This window comes from Myxine glutinosa, chromosome 14, assembly GCF_964187855.1.
Source record: "Myxine glutinosa chromosome 14, kmMyxGlut1.1, whole genome shotgun sequence".
NCBI lineage: Eukaryota > Metazoa > Chordata > Myxini > Myxiniformes > Myxinidae > Myxine > Myxine glutinosa.
The window spans coordinates 59119076-59136938 of NC_136274.1; the positions used below are offsets into that span (position 1 = coordinate 59119076).

At 44.3% G+C, this 17863-nt stretch overlaps 1 protein-coding gene across 1 annotated transcript in view; it reads left to right on the forward strand.

Moving 5' to 3' along the window:
• TMEM47 (transmembrane protein 47) overlaps positions 1-17863 on the forward strand; it is a 40597-nt gene that overhangs the window by 4118 nt on the left and 18616 nt on the right. The gene's annotated exons all lie outside the window — the stretch shown is intronic.

Genomic DNA, 17863 nt, shown 5'->3' on the forward strand with positions numbered 1-17863 from the left:
CATTCAGTCACAAGAGCATTAGCGGGGTCGGGCACTGATGTTGGGCGATTAGGCCTGGCTCACAGCCAGCGTTCCAATTCATCCCAAAGGTGTTCGATTCATCCCAAAAGACCCTTTGGGTCGGAGGTGACGCTTTGGTCTAGGACTTCGGTCCACAGGAGATCGGGACAGCGCTCGTCACGCTGTTATGTTCGTTGATTATTATCCCCGCCGATCGCACCGCACCCCCTGGTTTTGGTTTGCACTGGTGGGAACGATGGTCTGTGTGGCAGACAGGCTGTTGGTTCCTTGCGGGTTATGCGGTATTTACCGTGTGAGACATAATTCGTGGCTGGTGCTCACCATTAAAGCTAGGAGGTGCCTTGATCATCTTAATAGACGATTTTGGTCCTCATTGGTTAGATTTTTCGCAGTGTGCCGCCCTGTGGCGACGCGAAAAACTGCATGCAAATCGGACCTGGCAGGAGTAATTCCCTGCCGGTGGATTAAGGGGTCTCACTCCTATTAAGAGGAGTGGTCCCAATTGTATGACCATGCATTGTGGCCCTTCGGGGGGCATGATGCATGCGTTTGAATGACCATGCGCTTCCCCCTCGGGGTTGAGGCGCATGTGTATTGTTATGGGGACAGCCTTGTTGACGATGTGCCTTGACCATGGGGTCAAGGTGCACGTCCAAGGCTGTTCAAATGTTTGACTTTTTACCTTTTTTCTTTGTAAAAAAGGCAGGCCCTGTCCGGGGCCCTAAAACGGTTGGCAAAAACTGCATGCAAATCGGACCTGGCAGGAGTAATGCCCTGCCGGTGGATTAAGGGGTCTCACTCCTATTAAGAGGAGTGGTCCCACCTGTATGACCATGCATTGTGGCCCTTCGGGGGCATGATGCATGCGTTTGAATGACCATGTGCTTCCCCCTCGGGGTTGAGGTGCATGTGTATTGTTTTGGGGACAGCCTTGTTGACGATGTGCCTTGGCCATGGGGTCAAGGTGCACGTCCGAGGCTGTTCAAATGTTTGGACTTTTTACCTTTTTTCACACGTAAAAAAGGCAGGCCCTGACTGCGGCCCTAAACCAGTTGGCAAAAACTGCATGCAAATCGGACCTGGCAGGAGTAATGCCCTGCCGGTGGATTAAGGGGTCTCACTCCTATTAAGAGGAGTGGTCCCACCTGGATGACCATGCATTGTGGCCCTTCGGGGGCATGATGCATGCGTTTGAATGACCATGTGCTTCCCCCTCGGGGTTGAGGCGCATGTGTATTGTTTTGGGGACAGCCTTGTTGACGATGTGCCTTGACCATGGGGTCAAGGTGCACGTCCAAGGCTGTTCAAATGTTTGAGTTTTTACCTTTTTTCACTGCAAAAAAGGCAGGCCTTCGCGCGGGCCCTAAATGTGCACAAGTACTGCATGGAAATCGGACCTGGCAGGAGTAATTCCCTGCCAGTGGATTAAGGGGTCTCACTCCTATTAAGAGGAGTGGTCCCACCTGTATGACCATGCATTGTGGCCCTTCGGGGGCATGATGCATGCGTTTGAATGACCATGTGCTTCCCCCTCGGGGTTGAGGCGCATGTGTATTGTTTTGGGGACAGCCTTGTTGACGATGTGCCTTGACCATGGGGTCAAGGTGCACGTCCAAGGCTGTTCAAATGTTTGACTTTTTACCTTTTTTCTTTGTAAAAAAGGCAGGCCCTGTCCGGGGCCCTAAAACGGCGCAAATCGTACCTGACAGGAGTAATGCCCTGTCAGTGGATTAAGGGGTCTTACTCCTATTGAGAGGAGTGGTCCCAATTGAATGACCATGCATTGTGGCCCCTTGGGGGCATGATGCATGTGTTTGAATGACCATGCGCTTCCCCCTTGGGGTTGAGGCGCATGTGTATTGTTATTGGGACAGCCTTGTTGACGTTGTGCCTTGACCATGGGGTCAAGGTGCACGTCCGAGGCTGTTCAAATGTTTGACTTTTTACCTTTTTTCACAAGCAAAAAAGGCAGGCCTTAGCTGTGGCCCCAAAACAGCGCAAATCGTACCTGACAGGAGTAATGCCCTGCCGGTGGATTAAGGGGTCTCACTCCTATTAAGAGGAGTGGTCCCAACTGTATGACCATGCATTGTGGCCCTTCGGGGGGCATGATGCATGCGTTTGAATGACCATGCGCTTCCCCCTCGGGGTTGAGGCGCATGCGTATTGTTATGGGGACAGCCTTGTTGACGTTGTGCCTTGACCATGGGGTCAAGGTGCACGTCCAAGGCTGTTCAAATGTTTGACTTTTTACCTTTTTTCATAGTAAAAAAGGCAGGGCTTCCCTGTGGCCCCAAAACAGGCGCAAATCGTACCTGACAGGAGTAATGCCCTGCTGGTGGATTAAGGGGTCTTACTCCTATTAAGAGGAGTGGTCCCAATTGTATGACCATGCATTATGGCCCTTCGGGGGCATGATGCATGCGTTTGAATGACCATGCGCTTCCCCCTTGGGGTTGAGGCGCATGTGTATTGTTATGGGGACAGCCTCGTTGACGTTGTGCCTTGGCCATGGGGTCAAGGTGCACGTCCGAGGCTGTTCGAATGTTTGACTTTTTACCTTTTTTCGTGTAAAAAAGGCAGGCCCCCCCTGGGGCCCTAAAACAGGTTCTCAAGCCTGCAAAATCGGACCTGGCAGGAGTAATGCCCTGCTGGTGGATTAAGGGGTCTTACTCCTATTAAGAGGAGTGGTCCCAATTGTATGACCATGCATTGTGGCCCTTCGGGGGCATGATGCATGCGTTTGAATGACCATGCGCTTCCCCCTCGGGGTTGAGGCGCATGTGTATTGTTATGGGGACAGCCTTGTTGACGATGTGCCTTGACCATGGGGTCAAGATGCACGTCCAAGGCTGTTCAAATGTTTGACTTTTTACCTTTTTTCATTGTAAAAAAGGCAGGCCTTTTTGTGCGGGCCCAAAACGTGCAAAGAACTGCATGCAAATCGGACCTGGCAGGAGTAATGCCCTGCTGGTGGCTTAAGGGGTCTTACTCCTATTAAGAGGAGTGGTCCCAATTGTATGACCATGCATTGTGGCCCTTCGGGGGCATGATGCATGCGTTTGAATGACCATGCGCTTCCCCCTCGGGGTTGAGGCGCATGTGTATTGTTATGAGGACAGCCTTGTTGACGATGTGCCTTGACCATGGGGTCAAGGTGCACGTCCAAGGCTGTTCGAATGTTTGACTTTTTACCTTTTTTTCGTGTAAAAAAGGCAGGCCCTGCCTGGGGCCCTAAAACAGGTGCAAATCGTACCTGACAGGAGTAATGCCCTGTCAGTGGATTAAGGGGTCTTACTCCTATTGAATGACCATGCATTGTGGCCCCTCGGGGGCATGATGCATGCATTTGAATGACCATACGCTTCCCCCTTGGGGTTGAGGCGCATGTGTATTGTTATTGGGACAGCCTTGTTGACGTTGTGCCTCGGCCATGGGGTCCAGGTGCACGTCCGAGGCTGTTCAAATGTTTGACTTTTTACCTTTTTTCACAAGCAAAAAAGGCAGGCCTTGCGCAGGCCCTAAACAGCGCAAATCGTACCTGACAGGAGTAATGCCCTGTCAGTGGATTAAGGGGTCTTACTCCTATTGAGAGGAGTGGTCCCAATTGAATGACCATGCATTGTGGCCCCTCGGGGGCATGATGCATGCGTTTGAATGACCATGCGCTTCCCCCTCGGGGTTGAGGCACATGTGTATTGTTATGGGGACAGCCTTGTTGACGATGTGCCTTGACCATGGGGTCAAGATGCACGTCCAAGGCTGTTCAAATGTTTGACTTTTTACCTTTTTTCATTGTAAAAAAGGCAGGCCTTTTTGCGCGGGCCCAAAACGTGCAAAGAACTGCATGCAAATCGGACCTGGCAGGAGTAATGCCCTGCTGGTGGATTAAGGGGTCTTACTCCTATTAAGCGGCGTGGTCCCAATTGTATGACCATGCATTGTGGCCCTTCGGGGGCATGATGCATGCGTTTGAATGACCATGCGCTTCCCCCTCGGAGTTGAGGCGCATGTGTATTGTTATGGGGACAGCCTTGTTGACGATGTGCCTTGACCATGGGGTCAAGGTGCACGTCCAAGGCTGTTCAAATGTTTGACTTTTTACCTTTTTTCATTGTAAAAAAGGCAGGCCTTTTTGTGCGGGCCCAAAACGTGCAAACAACTGCATGCAAATCGGACCTGGCAGGAGTAATGCCCTGCTGGTGGATTAAGGGGTCTTACTCCTATTAAGAGGAGTGGTCCCAATTGTATGACCATGCATTGTGGCCCTTCGGGGGCATGATGCATGCGTTTGAATGACCATGCGCTTCCCCCTCGGGGTTGAGGCGCATGTGTATTGTTATGAGGACAGCCTTGTTGACGATGTGCCTTGACCATGGGGTCAAGGTGCACGTCCAAGGCTGTTCAAATGTTTGACTTTTTACCTTTTTTCATTGTAAAAAAGGCAGGCCTTCTGTGCGGGCCCTAAACGTGCAAAGAACTGCATGCAAATCGGACCTGGCAGGAGTAATGCCCTGCTGGTGGATTAAGGGGTCTTACTCCTATTAAGAGGAGTGGTCCCAATTGTATGACCATGCATTGTGGCCCTTCGGGGGCATGATGCATGCGTTTGAATGGCCATGCGCTTCCCCCTCGGGGTTGAGGCGCATGTGTATTGTTATGGGGACAGCCTCGTTGACGTTGTGCCTTGGCCATGGGGTCAAGGTGCACGTCCGAGGCTGTTCGAATGTTTGACTTTTTACCTTTTTTCGTGTAAAAAAGGCAGGCCCTGCCTGGGGCCCTAAAACAGGTGCAAATCGTACCTGACAGGAGTAATGCCCTGTCAGTGGATTAAGGGGTCTTACTCCTATTGAATGACCATGCATTGTGGCCCCTCGGGGGCATGATGCATGCGTTTGAATGACCATGCGCTTCCCCCTTGGGGTTGAGGCACATGTGTATTGTTATTGGGACAGCCTTGTTGACGTTGTGCCTTGGCCATGGGGTCCAGGTGCACGTCCGAGGCTGTTCAAATGTTTGACTTTTTACCTTTTTTCACAAGCAAAAAATGCAGGCCTTGCGCAGGCCCTAAACAGCGCAAATCGTACCTGACAGGAGTAATGCCCTGTCAGTGGATTAAGGGGTCTTACTCCTATTGAGAGGAGTGGTCCCAATTGAATGACCATGCATTGTGGCCCCTCGGGGGCATGATGCATGCGTTTGAATGACCATGCGCTTCCCCCTTGGGGTTGAGGCACATGTGTATTGTTATTGGGACAGCCTTGTTGACGTTGTGCCTTGGCCATGGGGTCAAGGTGCACGTCCGAGGCTGTTCAAATGTTTGACTTTTTACCTTTTTTCACAAGCAAAAAAGGCAGGCCTTGCGCAGGCCCTAAAAGCGCAAATCGTACCTGACAGGAGTAATGCCCTGTCAGTGGATTAAGGGGTCTTACTCATATTGAGAGGAGTGGTCCCAATTGAATGACCATGCATTGTGGCCCCTCGGGGGCATGATGCATGTGTTTGAATGACCATGCGCTTCCCCCTTGGGGTTGAGGTGCATGTGTATTGTTATTGGGACAGCCTTGTTGACGTTGTGCCTTGACCATGGGGTCAAGGTGCACGTCCGAGGCTGTTCAAATGTTTGACTTTTTACCTTTTTTCACAAGCAAAAAAGGCAGGCCTTAGCTGTGGCCCCAAAACAGCGCAAATCGTACCTGACAGGAGTAATGCCCTGTCAGTGGATTAAGGGGTCTTACTCCTATTGAGAGGAGTGGTCCCAATTGAATGACCATGCATTGTGGCCCCTCGGGGGCATGATGCATGCGTTTGAATGAACATGCGCTTCCCCCTTGGGGTTGAGGCGCATGTGTATTGTTATTGGGACAGCCTTGTTGACGTTGTGCCTTGACCATGGGGTCAAGGTGCACGTCCGAGGCTGTTCAAATGTTTGACTTTTTACCTTTTTTCACAAGCAAAAAAGGCAGGCCTTAGCTGTGGCCCCAAAACAGCGGTAGACCTGCATGCAAATCGGACCTGGCAGGAGTAATGCCCTGCTGGTGGATTAAGGGGTCTTACTCCTATTAAGAGGAGTGGTCTAAATTGTATGACCATGCATTGTGGCCCTCTGGGGGCATGATGCATGCGTTTGAATGACCATGTGCTTCCCCCTTGGGGTTGAGGCACATGTGTAATGTTATTGGGACAGCCTTGTTGACGTTGTGCCTTGGCCATGGGGTCAAGGTGCACGTCCAAGGCTGTTCAAATGTTTGACTTTTTACCTTTTTCACAAGCAAAAAAGGCGGGCCTTTCCTGTGGCCCCAAAACAGGTCAATAAGCCCGAAATCTGGATTGGCGGCTCTGCTTGATGTTTAGCCAATGGGGACCAATGAATAAATCTCTGTCTGTTGACAGAGTGGCCGGGCTGAGGCCTCCAGAAGACCCTTTGGGTCGGAGGTGACGCTTTGGTCTAGGACTTCGGTCCACAGGAGATCGGGACAGCGCTCGTCACGCTGTTATGTTCGTTGATTATATATATATATATTGATGGAGTACTGCTTTCCCCTCTGGGCTGATGCTCCTGCCTCACACCTAGCTCGGCTTCACACTGAAGGAATCAAGGCTTTCAGGATCATTGGTATCTCTGAGGGTCTTTCACTCTCTCACCGTACGCTGGATGGTGGTCTTTATGTCTTATATTACTTTCTAAAAATTATAATTTATATTACTGTAAATTGTGAAATGAAAAAAACCCAATGGAAAATCACGTTGAAAACCTCAATGAAAATTTACGTAAAAAACCGCAAACAAGTTTATATAAAACATTCTTAAAAACCATATCCAGCAGATCAGTGATGCCTCTCTTACAATGTATAAGTATACCCCACTAGTATTTATATCTGTGCAGTGAACTTACTTTACAAGTCTTATCTTGTGTTATCTAGTCACTGAACAACTCCCTCAAACTTTTGTGAAATCGTACCAAACTTCTGGTATGCACCTATCTCTCCCGTGAGTATGTCCTAAGGGTATTTGTTTAAAAAAAAAATTGAAATATTTTTTAAATGTTTTTTTAAACTTAAATCTTCAACTTCAATAATTGTTTATAAAATGTAATATCACGTATATTACAAATCCATTGTGCAAAATAATTGTTTGTATTATGATTGGTGTAAACCATGACAAAACAGCAACTCAGATACAGTCCGCTATCTATGTATCTACATATGTGGGCAGTGTCTGTGTTGTCACTGAATGACTCCCTCAAACTTTTGTTTCAGTGGTTGTGAAGTGTTTTTAATAACGTTGTTGGTGAGGTGTTTTGAATCACGTGGTGGTGAGGTGTTTTGAATCATGTGGTGGTGAGGTGTTTTGAATCACGTGGTGGTGAGGTGTTTTGAATTACATGGTGGTGAGGTGTTTTGAATTACATGGTGGGGGGTGTTTTGAATTATGTGGTGGTGAGGTGTTTTGAATTACGTGGTGGGTGAGGTGTTTTGAATTACGTGGTGGTGAGGTGTTTTGAATCACGTGGTGGTGAGGTGTTTTGAAATATGTGGTGGTGAGGTGTTTTGAATTGCATGGTTGTGAGGAGTTTTAAATTGCGTGGTGGTGAGGTGTTTTGAATTATGTGGTGGTGAGGTGTTTTGAATTACATGGTGGTGAGGTGTTTTTTATTTAATGGTGGTGCGGTGTTTTTCATTTTGTGGTGGTGCGGTGTAATCATCTCAAACTTCCAGTTTGCACCTACCCTCCTGTATGTATATATACAGACTTGGCATTTAATATGGAATATTTTTTTTGTGGGGGTGAACTTACTTTTCAAGATGACTTAGAACCGAAAGTTCATTAGAATTATGTTGAAATTATTCTAGATTTTGTTAATGTGACCTTTAAAACAAACAAAACCACATTTGACATTTTGAAGTAAATAAATTGATCCTTGAAAGTGATGTAAACTGATATCGAACTCAATTCATGGACAGTACTGTGTTAAACTTCTGTACGTTTTCCAGAAGTATCTCTTTATTTTGCACATTAGCCAAAGAAAAATTCAACAAAAACAAAAGCTAAATTATGAATGGGATTACGGACAGTAAAATTACAGTTCAGTACTTCGTGTAACCCCCACAAGCATTCAAGAGAGCACGTACACGTCGAGGCATGCTGTTCACGAGATTTGCCAAGGTTTGGACAGGAATCGCTTGCCATGCAGTGACAATAGTCTGCTGCAATTCACGCACAGAGGTCGGCTGCTGGTCCAAGTTGTCGATTTGACGCGTTAATTCTGCCCACAAGTTCTCTATCGGATTCATATCCGGGGACATGGCAGGCCACTCCATATGCTATACACCACGGTCAGCAAGAAATTGTTGGATCATGAGAGCACGATGAGGCCGTGCATTGTCATCTTGGAAGACAAAGTTTCCTCTAAAGGCTGCACGAGAAAATGGAAGCAATGTTTCTTCCAGAATGACCCTGCACTTGAACTGGTTCAGGTTTCCATTCAGAACAACCAGGTCAGTTTTGCCTCTGCACGAAAAGCAGCCCAAACGGTCACCCCACCACCTCCAGCTTGGACTCTTGGCACTATACAATCTTCGTTGTGGGCTTCATGCACTTGTCTGCGCACTCGGACGTGGCCATCTTGACGATAGACCAGAAATCTAGACTTGTCACTGAAGGTCACGTGATTCCAGTGTCCTGGCTGCCATTGACTGTGCTCTCTGGCCCACTGCAATCGGCGCTGCCTGTGTTGTCTGGTCAGGCGTGGCTTTCTCAGGGGATGCCTGGCACGATAGCCTGCTTGAACCAGTCGTTGGTTGACTAGCCTTCTGGATACAGGCACATTTGTCAGTTGCTGACACTCAGCCCTAAGCCGATTAGCTGACTTGGTATGGCCATTGCGGTCTAAACGGTGCAGCTGGCGATCATCCCTCCTTGTGGTTCTGCGGGGACGTCCTGGCCTCGGTATTGGAGTAGGGACACCCCTCTGAGCATTTCGTTTCAGGATCTTTGACACCTGACCTTGAGTGATGCCATACTGCCGAGCAATAGCACGCTGTTTCATGCCGTAATTTCGTAAAGCCACCACTCCATGACAAACAGCATTGTCGAGTTGACGGACCATCTCCAGTGGAAGCGGCAATAACCTTTGGAGACATGCAGCAGTTGTTGTCCACTAATACAGAACGCAACAACCCTTGTATACCCGACTGTGAAGCCAATCATCAAATGCACCTGTCCGTACATTTTGCCACGCTACCTGTTATATAATCCTGTTGTTGACTTCTTGCTGTGACAGACAATCAGTGACATGGTTCTTTTAACAAATAAATCACCAAAGTGTAAAAGAAACTCACTAGATTGATATACTGAGTTAAGAAAGAAAACCGAAGTCAAGAAAAAAAAAAATATTCCATATTAAATGCCAAGTCTGTGTATATATATATATATATATATATATATATATATATATATATATATATATATATATATATATATATATATATATATATATATATATATGCCAAAGAAGATAGGTTCTCGGGGGGGGGGGGGGGGGATGTCGAGCCAGTTTTTCCTTTGTCCGTGCTCATTTTTCAGCGGAGATTTTTTGTATAATTCTGTGTATATAAAGAAACTCTGGGTTGCCAATTTTCTAGGAGTGTATGTGGCCATGCTGTTCAATTGTGAATGGTATGACTCTTACACCCTCCACAGCGCTGTGATATTGGTTCATCATTAAATCTTGTTATCTCTTGAACTCAAGGTGTGGAACATGGTTCTATTCTCGTCAGTTTTTTTTTTTTTTTTTTTTTTTTTCAAGAGATAACAAGATTTAATGATGAACCAATATCACAGTGCTGTGGAGGGTGTAAGAGTCATACCATTCACAATTGAACAGCATGGCCACATACACTCCTAGAAAATTGGCAACCCAGAGTTTCTTTATATACACAGAATTATACAAAAAATCTCCGCTGAAAAATGAGCACGGACAAAGGAAAAACTGGCTCGACATCCCCCCCCCCCCCCCGAGAACCTATCTTCTTTGGCATGAGCAAAGGGCAAGATGCGGGAGGGAGAAAGAGCACCGTGACATTCTCAATTATCTTCCATGTTGGCTTTTGGTCAAGGACAGACAGACGCGTTTTCACTAGGGGGTCTAACGGAGCAAGCGGTTTCACTATCTTTTCTACATTTTTTGGCACAGTTGGAAAATATAGCATAGTTAAAAAGCAAGAGGGAACATAGTAAGCTTAATCCTTTTCACAAAGCAACCATTATTAAATGCAAACCACAATTACATAAGGCACAATAAAAGGCATGATCTCGACATATATATATATATATATATATATATATATATTTACATACACATATATATATATATATATATATACATATATATATATATATATATATATAATAAATATATATATGTATATATATATATATATATATATATATATATATATATACACACACATATATATATATATATATATATATATATATATATATATATATATTTATATATATATATATATATATATAATATATATATATATATATATATATATATATTTATATATATATATATATATATATAATATATATATATATATATATATATATATATATACATATATATATATATATATATATATATATATATAATAATTATATATATATATATATATATATATAATTATTATATATATATATATATATATATATATATATATATATATATATATATATATATATATATATATATATACAAGAGCAGATAACCCAGTCAACAACTGGGTTGTTCTATGGGAAATAGTTTGCCATGGAGTATGGAATTTTTAGGGAGTTTGACAGGAATGTCCTTTGACAGCATTGTGACTGAGGCCCTTGGAAATTCCTCCTGGTCTTTTTGGGTATTTTAGGTCTGGAAGGTATTCGGGGTTTAAAGGGTCTTTTGGGTCTCTAAGGGTCTTTTGGGTCTCTACGGGTCTTTTGTGTACTCTTGGTCTTTTGAGTCTTCAGGGTCTTTTGGGTCTTAGGGGTATTTTTAGTGTTCAGCATATTTAAGGGTCTTCATGGTATTTTGGGTCTTTGGGGCTTCAATGGTTCTTAAGGGTATTTTGGGTCTTTGGAGTTATTGGGATATCTTAGGGCCTCTGTGTCTTTTGGGTAAGCATGGTCATTTTGAGTACTCGGGGTCTTTTCGTTCCATTAGGTCTTTGGGATGGTTAAGTGTCTTTCAGTTATTTTGGGGTCTTTGGGGTCTTTTGATTCATCGGTGTCTTAGGGGTCGTTTAGGGTCTATGGGGTATTTTGCGTCTTTAACGGTCTTTGGGATATTTTGGGTCTTCGGGGTTTTTGTGTCTCTTTGAGTCATCGGGGTCTTTTGGTTCATCTTGGTCTTCAGGGTATTTAATGGTCTTCAGGGTCTTTTGAGTCATTAGGGTCTTTTAGGTCATCTGAGTATTTTGTGTCCTCGGGGCCTTTGGGTCTTCAGGGTATTTAATTGTCTTCATGGTTTTTGGGGTATTTGGTGTATTTTGGGTCTTCGGAGTGTTTTGGGTCTTTTAAGTTATTAAGCTATTTGGGGTCTTTTTGGTCTCTGTGGTCTTTTGGGTTTTTGCGGTCTTTTGTGTATTCTGGGTCATAGAGGTTCTTAAAGGTATTCAGGGTCCTTTGGGTCTTTGGATTCCTTGGGGTATTTTAGGTCCTCGGGGTAGTTTGGGTATTTTACGTTCTCTGGCTCTTTGGGTCCTCGGGGTCTTTTGGGTCTTAGAGGTCTTCAGGGGTCTTGGGGATCTTCAAAGGTCTAAGGGGCCTCAGCACTCTAAATGATCGAAAGGTACATTTAAACAGTACATAATTAATAGACGTATGTCGTATTTAATACACAGGATTCAACCGACGTTCAAACCGTACGTAATTAATAGACATAGTCACATGGCTAAACGGACAGATGACTTCACGGACAGACGGACAGCTTCACCAACCATGTTTTTCAGTTTTATATATTTCGATATATCCATATATACAGATTGACTGAATAGCTTTTTTAACTTCCTGTGTATGTGCAAACCAAACACTCTGAGCATATACACCATGTGCGCAACAAAAATGAATATAACTCGAGATTGCATGAAGAACAATAATTTTGACCTCCTCATGCACTGTCTAGATCCAAGAGCTCTTCAATGAGGTATCATTCAACATTGTACATACTGTGGTTACGATGGTTACCCCAATCATATGCAAATATATATATATATATATATATATATATATATATATATATATATATATATATATATATATATCTATCTATATATATAGGGTTTATATATAACTAGGGCATGCCCGTACTATATCTATATCTAAAATTATATCCCCCCCCCCCCCCCTCTATTTACATGAAATGGTTTGGTCCAAAGCGAACGGCTTGCGAGTACGGTGACAATCCCCCCCCCCTCTATTTACATGAAATGGTTTGGTCCAAAGCGAACGGCTTGCGGAGTTTGGTAAAGAAATCGCCATCGCGTGCACAAACGCGCAGGAAAGCGAAAGAATCGCAAATTAGTTTTAATTAGTTTTAAAACATAGTTTAACGCCAACATAGCGGCAACATAGTTTGCCAACGTGAAATAAATGAATACGCTCTCAAATGTGCCGTCCGAGGCAGAGTCTGTTCGCCACGTTCGGCACACGTGATAACTCGCTGCTCTCTGATTGGTTGAATCGTTTTTTTGGACATAGCTCGGTAACTACTTGTCCGATTAATATGAAACCTTGAAAAGGCACATCCTCGGGTCCCCAGCAATATACCTGGCAAGTTTCAAGTATATCGGACCCGTGGTTGTCGAGAAACAGCGGTCACAGACATACAGACATACAAACATACAAACATACAAACATACACACAGAGATTACTGGAATTATAGATAGATATGGTTGGAAGATAGTTCGCTTGGTAGGGTATCGGCACATGCACCGGGCCCTCGAGGTACGTACTTGGACCCGCCACCACCACCAACACTGAGACCACCAGGCCACGGATAACTCCGCGGTCTGACGGGTTGTTAACTACCTAAAGTGAATAACCCCTGGAGCACCCTCTCGGTCTCTTGAAAAGGGTATTCTAGGGACTCATTTTAAGTAGTTAAGCAACAGCTGACACTGGTTGGGATAATTAGGTCTAACAGGGTTTTCTCTCCTTTTATGCCGTGTAACCTGTTGGTGACCCAATGACATCAGCTGAGGTCCATGCCTTCAGCTTTCACCCACCTTCAACTACAACTACTACTGCCGAGCAAACCATGAGTGAACTGACTGACTCACTGACTGATATACATGTTCAGTACCTTCTGCGTGTCATAGAAAGCTGAAATTTGGCGTGCCGATGGACATCGAAGCTGATACAACGGGAAAACTCACAGGACTGTCGGAAAGCGTCCCTAAATGAAAATTTACGTTATAAAAACCGAAGAATCCATAAATGAAAATTTAAAAACTCATTCCAGGAGGTTTGTGATACTTGCCTATCATCAATCATAATGCTTCTATTTATCATGTACGTACGTACGAAGCACGGTTTCTGAAGGCACTCTGCATGTCCCTGATTATTACATCGACATTGGCTAATTACTCGTACACAGACCATACTACCTTGTACAGTTCTATCTGTTCAAAGTTAATCTCTAACCACCCTCCCCCTTAGAAACGTAACAATATAGTGCTTCAGAAAGTATTCACACCCCTTGACCTTTTTCACATTTTGTTGTGTTACAGCCTGAATTTAAAATTGATTAAATTGAGATTTTTTTTGTCACTGATCTACACATAATACCCCATAATGTCAAAGTAGAATTTTTTTTATTGTTATAAATTTTGACAGGGTGTTTATGTAATACAGAAATACAGGAATACAGTGTGTTCCAAAAGACATGGACATTATACAACGATTGGTTGTTAATATACTCGTATTTAGAATAGTACCCAAATTATACAACGATACCCTTTGGTTTATACAATACAGAAACTCATAACATTTTCTTTATTTTCAGGTCTGGTGGTTTAATCTAAAATAAAATGGCGACTCCACAAGAAAAAGCTCAGTGCGTCCAATGGTTCATCAAGACGAAATCTGACACAAAACCTCAGCATAATTTCCATACAAAGTATGGAAGGAATCCACCATCGCGGATTAGTATCAGAGAATGGTACAGGAGGTTTAAGGAGACTAGAAGTTGTCATAAACATAAAAGTACCGGTCGACCAAGCACAAGTGCAGCAGACGATGAACAAGTGAGTGAATCATTTCAACGAAGTCTGAGAAAATCAATCTGATGCGCATCCAGAGAACTGGGACTACCAACCACTACTGTACACAGGATTTTGCATAAAAGACTGAAGCGTTATGCCGAAAAGGTGCAGATTCTGTAGGAACTCAAACCAAACTAGAACGGCACTCGGTAGAGCGCATACCTCCACCAGGCTGAACAGTTTGTTTTGTATCGCACTGATAGGCCGGATATCATGGCTGAATTAAAATCTAATCGGCTTGTTTTGTCACCTAAACAACTCATCCACCTAGTTTAGTCATAAGTTATCCCTAACTTTTTAAAATATCATGTTATATATCGCTCTTTGCCTGATCTCTCAATGGTGAAGAATTGCTTAAAAATTAAATAATTCTCGTATCCGAATCCATATTCAGATCTTCACCAAAATCGAAAGGATTCCGTCTTGTCACACACCCAACCGGTTCATCAAGTTATATCCAAATCCATCCAAAACTTTTTGAGATGTATTGCTATATATCGTTTTTGGCCCTATTTCACAATTGTGAAGAATCACTTAAAAATTCTACTCGCCAGATCGGAATCCAGATCTTCACCAATATCTAATCATTTTGTCCGTGTGACAAAGACTACCTCTCTGCCAAATTTCGTCCGAATCCGTCCACAACTTTTTGAGGTACCTTGTTCACAAACAGAGACAGACAGACAGACATGGGTGAAAACATAACCTCCATCCTCCTTAGGTAGCGGAGGTAATGATGGACCCAAACGCAAGGCCTTTGCCTTGGAAATGCGCAGTCGCATAGAGGATGGTGAAGATTACCTGAAAAGGATCATGTTCACAGACAAAGCTTTCTTTCATGTATCGGGGAAGGTCAACTGGCAAAATGTGAGGTTCTGGGGCTCTGAAACCCCCGCATGGTCATTGAACACATACGTACAGTCCAAAGGTCAATGTGTGGTGTGGCCTTCTTCATGACCATTTTATGGGTTCCGTTTTTCTCTGCAAAGATACAGAGCGACCTCAACTATTTACATGAACATGTTGGAAGGATTCACCTTCCCACAGATTGAAGACCTGCAACCCGATATAACTTTTCAACAGGCCGGCACTTCCCCTCATTGGGCCTTTGTCATTCGAGCCATCCTGAATGAAAATATCCAGTTCACTGGATTGGATGAGACAGACCAACTGCCTGGCCCCAACGATCACCAGACATAACCCCCCTTGATTTGTTTTCTGTGGGGGTTTGTCAAAGATGTTGTCAACAACACCGAGGTGGCACACCTGCAGGAACTTAATTCTCTAATCACAGCTGCATGTGCATTGGTGGACGCAAATATGCTCAGCCGAACATGGCAAGAACTCGTGGACTGCCTTGATGTCCTGTGAGCGACAAACACAGCTCACATAGAAGTGTATTGATGCTGTGCACAAAACTTTGAGTTTCTGTATCATAAAAAACAAAGGGTAGCGTTGTATCATATGTGGTTCTAAATATATAAACAACCAAAGTTGTGCTGATCTTTTTGGAACACCCTGTGTCTAATTTACATAAGTATTCAACCCCCTGAGTCAGTGCTTCGCAGAAGTGACTTTGGAATCGATTACAGCATCGTGTCTTCTTGGGTATGTCTATCAGCTTTGCGCATCTGGATTTGGGGAGTTTTTCACATTCTTCCTTGGAGATTTGCTCAAGCTATGTCAACTTGGATGAGGAGCATTGGTGAACAGCAATCGTCAAGTCATTCCACAGATTCTCAAGAGGATTCAAGCTTTGGCTGGTCCACTCAATGACTTTCACGTTATTGTGCTGAAGCAATTCCAGTGTGGCTTTGGCTGTATGCTTGGGGTCATTGGCCTGTTGGAACATAAATCTTCGCCACAGTCGTACTGAGGTCTTTTTGCACTCTGAACCCGGTTATCCTCAAGGATTTGCTTGTATTTGGCTCCATTCATTGTTCTCTCTATCCTTACATCTCCCGCGATGAAGCTAACTCCGAGGGCCTTTCACTCACTCACTACAGGCAGGTTGGTGGTCTTTCTGTCATCTACCGACTCCTCTCTCGCCTAACCCCCCACCCCCGTCCCCCAAATACTTCTACAGGTCGCACAAGATCTGCCTGCAACCCTCTTCTGGTGAAACTGCCAAAATCAAGACTCTCTGCTCACCTTCACTCTTTCATTCCTATTTTCTCCCGCCTCTGGAACAAACTCCCTCACTCTCTTCAATCCCACTCATCCCTCCAGGTCTTTAACACAGCTGTTCACCACCATCTCTTATCTTCCCCCATCCAAAACCTTGATCTTTTCTACCCCTGTTAATTCACCCCCAGATCCACTTTTCTGAAATACCGACTTCTTTCCTGGAAGTCCTAGCAGTGTCCATGTTTTTTTAAAACCTCTCCCATCCCCCACCCCATTCCCACGCCTCCTCCCCAAGCCCTCTACCTCCCACAGATCTCCCGACGTCACTGCTCTCAAATGTTGTACTTGTGTGCTTCCCCCTCTCTCCCCATCTTGTCTCCGCTCACATTAATTCGTCTTATGTGTCCTTTTGTTTTTTTTTGTCATTAATGTTAGCTCTTACACGAGCCTCGATTCAGTATACAAAAAAAAAAAAAAAAAAAAAAAAAAAAACACAAGGAGGAATGCCATCTTGTCCGTATGCCTTTTCTTGTGTCCAGAGAGAGGAGTACTTTTTGAACTGCATGAAAAGAGATTATAGGGAGGGGCATAGAATTGGTAAGGGGTGAATCAGAGGGAGATGGGATTTTGGAGTCATCCAGAATGGAATTAGAGGAGACAAGTCAGGAGACGACGATTGTTCACGAGCGAGCGGTATTCAATGACAAAGGACGGACTATAACCGAAACAGGCCCAGACAGGCCAGGCCCGGAAATGTCAAAACGAAGGTTACTGACCTTGAAATGAGATAGAAAATAATGTATAATCAGTTATGAGGTTAGTTATCTACACAATACCGAAAATTCGGTGAAAAATGAAAAAAAAAATAATAATAATAAATGAAAAAAAAAATCAAGCTCCGTGGGGCTGGACACATGACATTGGCCGAACCAAATACCGAAACCCCTGTCAGATTCCACCAACTCCCTCGGAGAAGATGTAGCTTGAACTCGATTACCCCCTAAAAAGACATATTTTTCGGGCGTGGCTCCGCCCACAATGGGCGCAATACGCCCACTCTAGGCAGGACACAACGAGATCATGATATCACCCTCCCACCCAAGTTTCATCAAGATCGGATGATATCATCGGGTAGTTAGGCTGTGGACAGACAGACACACAGACAGACGCACACACATGACGAATATAGTGGTCACTTGATAACTCGTGAACCAAAAAGGGTTTCTCCATCAGACGGAGAGACAGCGATAGTATCATCGGAATGGAAAAGCGTATGAGAGGTAGAGCGACAGAAGTTGTTGGAGATACTTTTAGCTATTGACCAGAAAGATCTATTAGTGGAATAAGATGAGAGGTTGTCACATTTCTTTTGGATATATGCTTCGCCTCACAAATAACATGT